Below are 7,325 nucleotides of genomic sequence, written 5' to 3' on the forward strand. Positions count from 1 at the left end.
TGTATGCCACCTTTCTTAGCAGAAACTCTACTTCCTCATACCTCATAAGCCATTTTTTTACAGCGTATGCAAATCCCCATCTTTTTTTCCGAGTTTGCCACATTACTTGGTAACATACTAAATAATTTATGCGCTAAGTATTTGTATGACTGTCGATAAATTTCAATCGTCGGCCTAGGTATATCAAATTTTCTCATAACATAGGACAGGTTATAAGGAATGTAAAAGAGAACTAATATGTCGCTATGAAAAGGTTGGCGGATAGGAGAGTGGAATGGGGAGCTGCTTCAAACTAATGTTAGGATTGTTGACTTATGATGATGATATGTGACGCAGGAAAATGTCGACAAAGGTCTACCCTGTACATTCAAAAATGCTTACATCAATTATAAACGAGTGATTCGTGGCGGAAAAAAAGAAAAATACGATCAGTTGGAGAGGGATTAATACGTTTTCTTAAGCTAATATTTTATTAAGCGGGTTTTTGCAGAGGCTAATTAATCGTGTTTAAATTTCGACTTGCTAACAAGATAGTTTCCGAAATTTTTCAACTCCCTCTAAAAATGATTTCTAGGCATTTGGCACCCGGGTGCTTTCCCTGGTGCATTCTCTAAAGAAAGTTGGTGTCAAGGTGCCCTGTCGCTTTTAGTTATATTCAAGTTTAAAACTCCATCTAACGTGTCACGGAGGAAAACTCGTGACGAATCAAACTGTGACATTAAATCAATAATTGCTCAGTATGGCATGCTATGCCTAAAATTGAACGCGAACTACTTGAAAATGGTTAATTCAATGAAAACGATTACTCTGTTTTTTTTAATCTATTAAAATCCTCCAAAAATTTGACATGATGGTTTAGTTTTGATATTATGAAAACCTCTACTTAACTGGAACAAATAGTGGATATATTTACGATTTTCGTCATTTCTGAATTTTTACATCTTACTTGAGCATTTTTTATATTAAAGCATGGAACAAAGTAATTGACGTTAAAAGAATATTAGACATGTTCAAAATGGAGATGTTATCGATGAAGAAAAATATGGTAAAAAATTGGAAGATGCCGGTTGTTTACGTGTGGAAGGGAATGCCATTTTCAAGAGAAAAATAATTGCAATTCCTTTCACAAATTTGCCGTTAACCTTCACGAGCTCAATACTGCAGAAGTTGTCTGAAGAAGAAGTCTGGGATTAAGGTCGGTGCTCACGAGGCCAACTAAAGGAAGTTATATTACAAATGAGTTTGTCAAAATATACGAGACATTCAACCAATATCATGAGTGTTAAGTTTCTCATATATTTAGACAGACGCATTTGCAGTATAACTTCCCTTAGATAGACTCATAGCACCGACCTCTATCCTAGGCCAACTTCCATAGTCTGGAGCTTATGAAGGTTAACGGCAAATTGGCGAAAGGAATTGCTATTATTTTTATCTCGAATAAGTCATTGCTTACTCTACGTAGACAACCAAGATCTCCCAACTTTTTTATTATGTTTTGCTTCATTGTTTTCATCCATCTCCGCTTTGAACATATATTTTCACCAAACGGTGCTCCACGTCGTAATTTTTTTCCATTTGTATTTTTTATCCTCGGCTATATCAACGTCGATGATTGTGTATGTGTGTCCCGCGTAGAAGAAATCAAAACAAGAGCGCGGGTTCTTCCATTTTACGCTCCTTCTTTTTTTCTCACTATCGTTCATTGAATTCTTTTCAATAACGGATACAGTCACGGAAATCGTCGCTTTTCCAACCGTGTTTTTTTATTGTTACCTGAAGCATACTGTGATTTTCCGTGATAACAAACGCGTTTTTTTTTTTCAAGAAGATCACATCGGCTTTCCTCAACTGCTGTTTACCAAAGCATTTACAGACATTCAAATGCTACACCCATGTTGACTTATTGTTTCCTAACTAGCTGTATTCGTGAATCATAAATTTAAGTAAAAGGTAGAAATAGCTGAAGACTATGGTTATTAAACAGGATAAAGTGAATTTCATGATGGCTCTCAAAAAAAATCTTTCAAAATTTATGATTCATAGATTGCCTTTACTGCATATCGGTCATTCCACCACAGTTCAACAAATTTTTATCCTTTAGCGTCTCATATTTTTATGAAAATATGAGTATGGCTATATATTCACCTCAAATTAAATACGCCGAGACCGTTTTGTGAAAAATATTTTGTGCGTTTTTTAATATTGTAATGTTTTCACACTTTTGCCAAAACAAAAGGTGCCTTTAATTATATGATTCATATATTCCACCAAATTCTCAAATGGCCCTGAAATGTGGCTTATTTTAAAGCTAAGACTTTGCGTAAGACATTGAACGTGCAAAATTTAATAAAATACCATTTCAAGTTATTGATTACACAAATTTTTAAAAACTGTTAATTAACTTTCCTTAAATAATCCATCTCAGAATTCACCGTAGTAATAAGACTTCAGAGAGTACTATCAACGCAATCAATATATATTTTCTATATTACTTAAAATCTGCTTTTGAAAAACCTTATGCGAGTGCTGTACTGAAGATTTGGATCAGGCGACCAGCTGGAAAATGAGTGTAGAAAGATTTAGGGCTTTCCCGGCGAATAGACTGAGTGAAGTGTTCTCGGGATCGCCACCGGGACAGGAAGTGCATTACTGCCGATATTTCGATATCCGACTCGTCCCTTGTCCCCGGGGCTTATGGTGGCCGAGTCATCCGTTTCGTCGTATCATCAATTTTGTTTTGATTCGACGATTATATTTATGTTTTAAAGAAGCGGAAGTTACAATAATTGCTTCGTACAGCTAACCTTACTTCATGTTAGGCTGACAATAGGGTAGTTTCCTTCATCTAATTGTAAGAAAACGAAAGGCAGTGATTACGATTCGTTACCCACCATTAGTGTATTCATTATATACAAGTTATTTGGTTTTAGAAATCCCAGTTCAGACGAATGGCAATGGTCAATTTTAACCGCATTTGAAAAAGGCCATATTGGCGCCCATGCGATGCCACTCCACGTGACGTCACAGGAACCTAGTTTCTATACGAGTAGATAGGAGTTTTACATCGTCTGAGATTACCAATGCATGCATGAGGCACAGAGCTCAGGGAGACATGTCTTAATAATCACCTATTAAAATAGCCTAAGGTCGGAAAGTTTCCTTCGTTTGATTAGGTATTAATAATCCTTATTTAAGCCAAGTACTACCTGCTAGCAGGGTACTCTGCTACCTGCTAGCAGCCTGCATCGTAACAGCCATCAAAGCCTCGCCCCAAGGTCACCTCACACGGCGACAGCGGGAACCAGAATGACGTCAGACGGGGTTTTCCCAGCATTCATAGATAGCCGTCGCGTTTTCGCGCTCTGGAAATTTTTCATTTTTCATTTAACTTTTTTCACGAAAAATGCATGTCGTATATATATTTATAAATCTAAAAGCGTGAAGTGCGTACTCCAGGAGTAATAATCTTTCGATTTAGGCAATAAAAAAATAATAGCAAACCACCCTATTCGTGACAAATCCAGCAATTTTTATTTAGAAAAAAGATTTGAACAATTTTGGAGTAAATACATAGACGCATAAAGAAATTTTCACCAAAATCTGGAACCCTATGGGACAAATGTTAGTTTAATTGAGTTGGGGTGACCCAAGTGCATCGAAGGCCATTTTGAATTTGAAACAGTGGTATACGGCGCCTATCTACCCACTCAGGCGTTCGTAGTAAAGATCAAGTAAAAAGTATTTGAAGCTCTATGCTACCGGGTATCGTCATTATCTTTTTTGAGGTCCTTGTATCCGTCTTTTTTTTCGAGATTTCTCCTTATTATTAATGATAATCAGCATCCGCTTTCATACTAACTGATTGCTTATTTTCCGGACCTGCCGATAACTTTCAGATCGAAGACAGCATTTTCAACTTCATCCACCACCAAAAATCCCTCTATAGGGTTTTTGAAAGTTGGATTCGAGAAATTCGATTGGAGGAATACAAGTATGGATCCAAAATATACCAAAAATTATTTTTAGTGTTCTATTTTTCATATCCTCATAATTTATTACAAATATCATAAATTCATTTTTAAATACGCGTTATATAAATCAGGTGATGTCAAAATAACAGCCATGTTGTAAAATTCATCTGTAATAAAACTCGAGGAAATTTAAGTTTATAAATTTCATGAAAGGAAACAAAATATTTCTTTAACAAATGAAGTTTTTTCGACTATTAAAAGTGTTAAAATTAGTTTTAAACCCATTACTTAGTGCCCTTTTTTTCATAAATTTCCCCCCCTGATTTTGGACCCCCCGAACGAAATTCTTGGCTACGCCACTGCATTGAACGATGAATTTAACCCTCAGCGTTACTCAAACGAAATTCATTGTTGATTTAATGAAATGTATCGTAAAATTGATAGTTTTAGGCTTGACTTGGTGATATTGCTTCATATTATATGAAAAACTTATGATAATAAGTGAAATTTGTAAAGTTTTTTATTTTAGAGAATTGTATGGTTTTCCGATGCATGCGAATTAAAAACAAAAGAGCATCATATGCAACCCGCATATCACTCAAGCACACCTCGAAGCAAATTTCTGGCTACTAGACCGATTGTCGGACACACACCCCTCGACAAAGGTCTGCTTTCTAAAAAATAACTTTTACATAATTTCTTACGTCTAACCTTCAATCCCTCTAACGGTTCTAGCATTGCATTCGAAGTGTAACCCTTACTAACTAATATTAGGCCTCTTTCTATCTTCACCATTTATTAATCCTGATATCTTCCTTGTTCTCTGAGATTGGTCGATATTTTTTTTATAAACAAAATATCTTTTCCTCTTTAGGCCAACGCCTATGTTTTCATTTAAACCATTCATAGGTTATTCAGAATTCTTTTTCAACTTTCTCCCTGAAGCCCTGATGATGAAGACTGACACGTTGGTATAGAGAAAAGATATAGGTATCTAAATGTTATTTCAAAATATATAAACCAAGCTTTGAGAGGCAGGAAGCTATAACTTATATGTGTATTTTTTTCCTGTTTATCACGTCTGAGTTATGAAATGATGTCCTGCCTATTGAATCAGGACTAATAACAATAATTAATCGATTTGAGTATTCCAAAATAACTGGAAAAATTGATTCATCCAGACGATGAGCTTGGATTATTAAATCCAGAATATTAACAGTGGCCTTCCATAACCTCTATGGAATCATTCTACTTACAATTACTGATTCCGTCAGCAAAGGTATTTTGATGCATGTTTATTCAATCCAGTTTTTTTGCAACATTTTGCGTTATTCTTTCCTGAGAAGGAAACAACTCTGACATAAGATAACTGTTTCTTTAGCTTTGATAGCTGTTTCTGATTATGAAATGTTGCCAGTCGGACTGCCATGTATTTAGGACGACAATAGACAACGTTTTTTTTTCTTCCATAAATTGTATCTTCTTGTGCCCCTTCATGATTTATTTATTCATTGAAATGTTGCATTTCTCTGTCAGTTGAACTATCCTTGATTTATAACGTTTCATTTGCTTATGTTCATCGTAGTGCTTTCTTTATGATGATTATGGTGTAAGAAAAATGTCAAGTCTATATAGATACTGTACCATTAGGAAAAATCTTCGTATTCAGAGTCAATTTATCAGGAATATTTTTGTTTCAAGGCTATTCCACAAAAATAAGGCCTCTGGACTTCGCCTCCGTACGGCTGAAATTTATGCAATTTTCCACATAATCATTATTTAGAGGAAATTAATGTTTATATTGTTTAACAGAATAACCTGCGCTTAAAGAAGCAACAAGGAAATAAAATGGATCGACCGAGTGAGCAATGAGGCTGCCCAAACATGTGTGGCAGAGAAGATGATCCTTATGAAGTATTAAAAAAGAATACCAGACAACTTATTCGGCTAAGTGTTGAGGCATGATGCCCTGATGAAGACAATATGGTAGTTTCCTTCAACAAATAAAACGAAAGGTATTGATTGCGATTCGTTACTCACCATTAGTGTATTCATAATATACAAATTACTTGGTTTTAGAAATCCCAGTTCAGACGAATGGCAATGGTCAATTTTAACCTCATTTGAAAAAGGCCAGATTGGCGCCCATGCGATTCCACTCCACGTGACGTCACAAGTACCTATTTTCTATACGAGTAGATAGAAGTTTACATCGTCTGAGATAACCACTGCATGCAAGTGGCACAGAGCTCAGGGAAACATGTCATAATAATCACCTATTAAAATTGCCTATGGTCGGAAAGTTTTCTTCATTTGATAGGGTATTAATAATCCTTATTTAAGCCAAGTACTACCTGCTAGGAGGGTACTCTGCTACCTGCTAGCAGCCTGCATCGTAGCGGTGATCATAGTCTCGCACCAAGGAGGCCTCGCACGGCGGCAGCTGGAACCAGAATGGCGTCAGACGGGGTTTTCCCAGCATTCATAGTTGGCCGTCGCGTTTTCGCGTGCTTGAAATTTTTCACGTTTCATTTAATCGGGTTTCATTCACACAGGTCGCCACAGGCGAATATACAATCATAATAGCATATAATAGAAATTGAAACAAAGAGATAGAAACATAAATACAGGACGATGACACACTGTGGCGTGGAGATGGAATGAAGGCCGAAAACACATGGAAAAAAGTTCACCTGAACCGGGAATCGAACCACGGACCTTCTGCTTTCCGGGCAGATGCTCAGACCACCGAGCTATCCAGGCTAATCTAATCTTCATTGTTTTCGGCGGGGGTTTATACACCAAATCCCCCGAGGTCTAGCCCTATCATTTGGCCAAGAGATGGCTCTGGGCGTAGGTCCCGCCACGAACGAAGAATTCAACGCGGACAGAAGAAGAAATGGAATTAAAGATGGTCACAATCACACACACAGTAGGATAGATATAGCACATGCGTTTCGGGGAACGCTGATCCCAAGAAGAGGAAACGAACCATATAGGTCTCATACATTTCAAATTCACATTCACACAGGTCGCCACAGGCGAATATACAATCATAATAGCATATAATAGAAATTGAAACAAAGAGATAGAAACATAAATACAGGACGATGACACACTGTGGCGTGGAGATGGAATGAAGGCCGAAAACACATGGAAAAAAGTATATATATATCGTCATTTAAAAATCTAAAAGCGTGAAATACGTACTCCAGGAGTAATAATCTTTCGATTAAATTCGGCAATTAAAAAATAGGAAACCACCCTATTGTTGACGAACAAGTGGATAACAAGAGTGGGAAAGGACAAAATATGTATTACAGGTAATGAGGAATGTAAATCAGGAGAAGT

At 36.6% G+C, this 7,325-nt stretch overlaps 1 non-coding gene across 1 annotated transcript; it reads right to left on the reverse strand.

The window, feature by feature from the left end:
• Positions 1 to 6,664: 6,664 nt before the first annotated feature.
• Trnas-gga lies at positions 6,665 to 6,737 on the reverse strand. Its single transcript has one exon. It is a non-coding gene; the product is annotated as a tRNA-Ser (tRNA).
• Positions 6,738 to 7,325: the final 588 nt, after the last annotated feature.

This window comes from Ischnura elegans, chromosome 9 (genome assembly GCF_921293095.1).
Source record: "Ischnura elegans chromosome 9, ioIscEleg1.1, whole genome shotgun sequence".
Taxonomy (NCBI): Eukaryota; Metazoa; Arthropoda; class Insecta; order Odonata; family Coenagrionidae; genus Ischnura; species Ischnura elegans.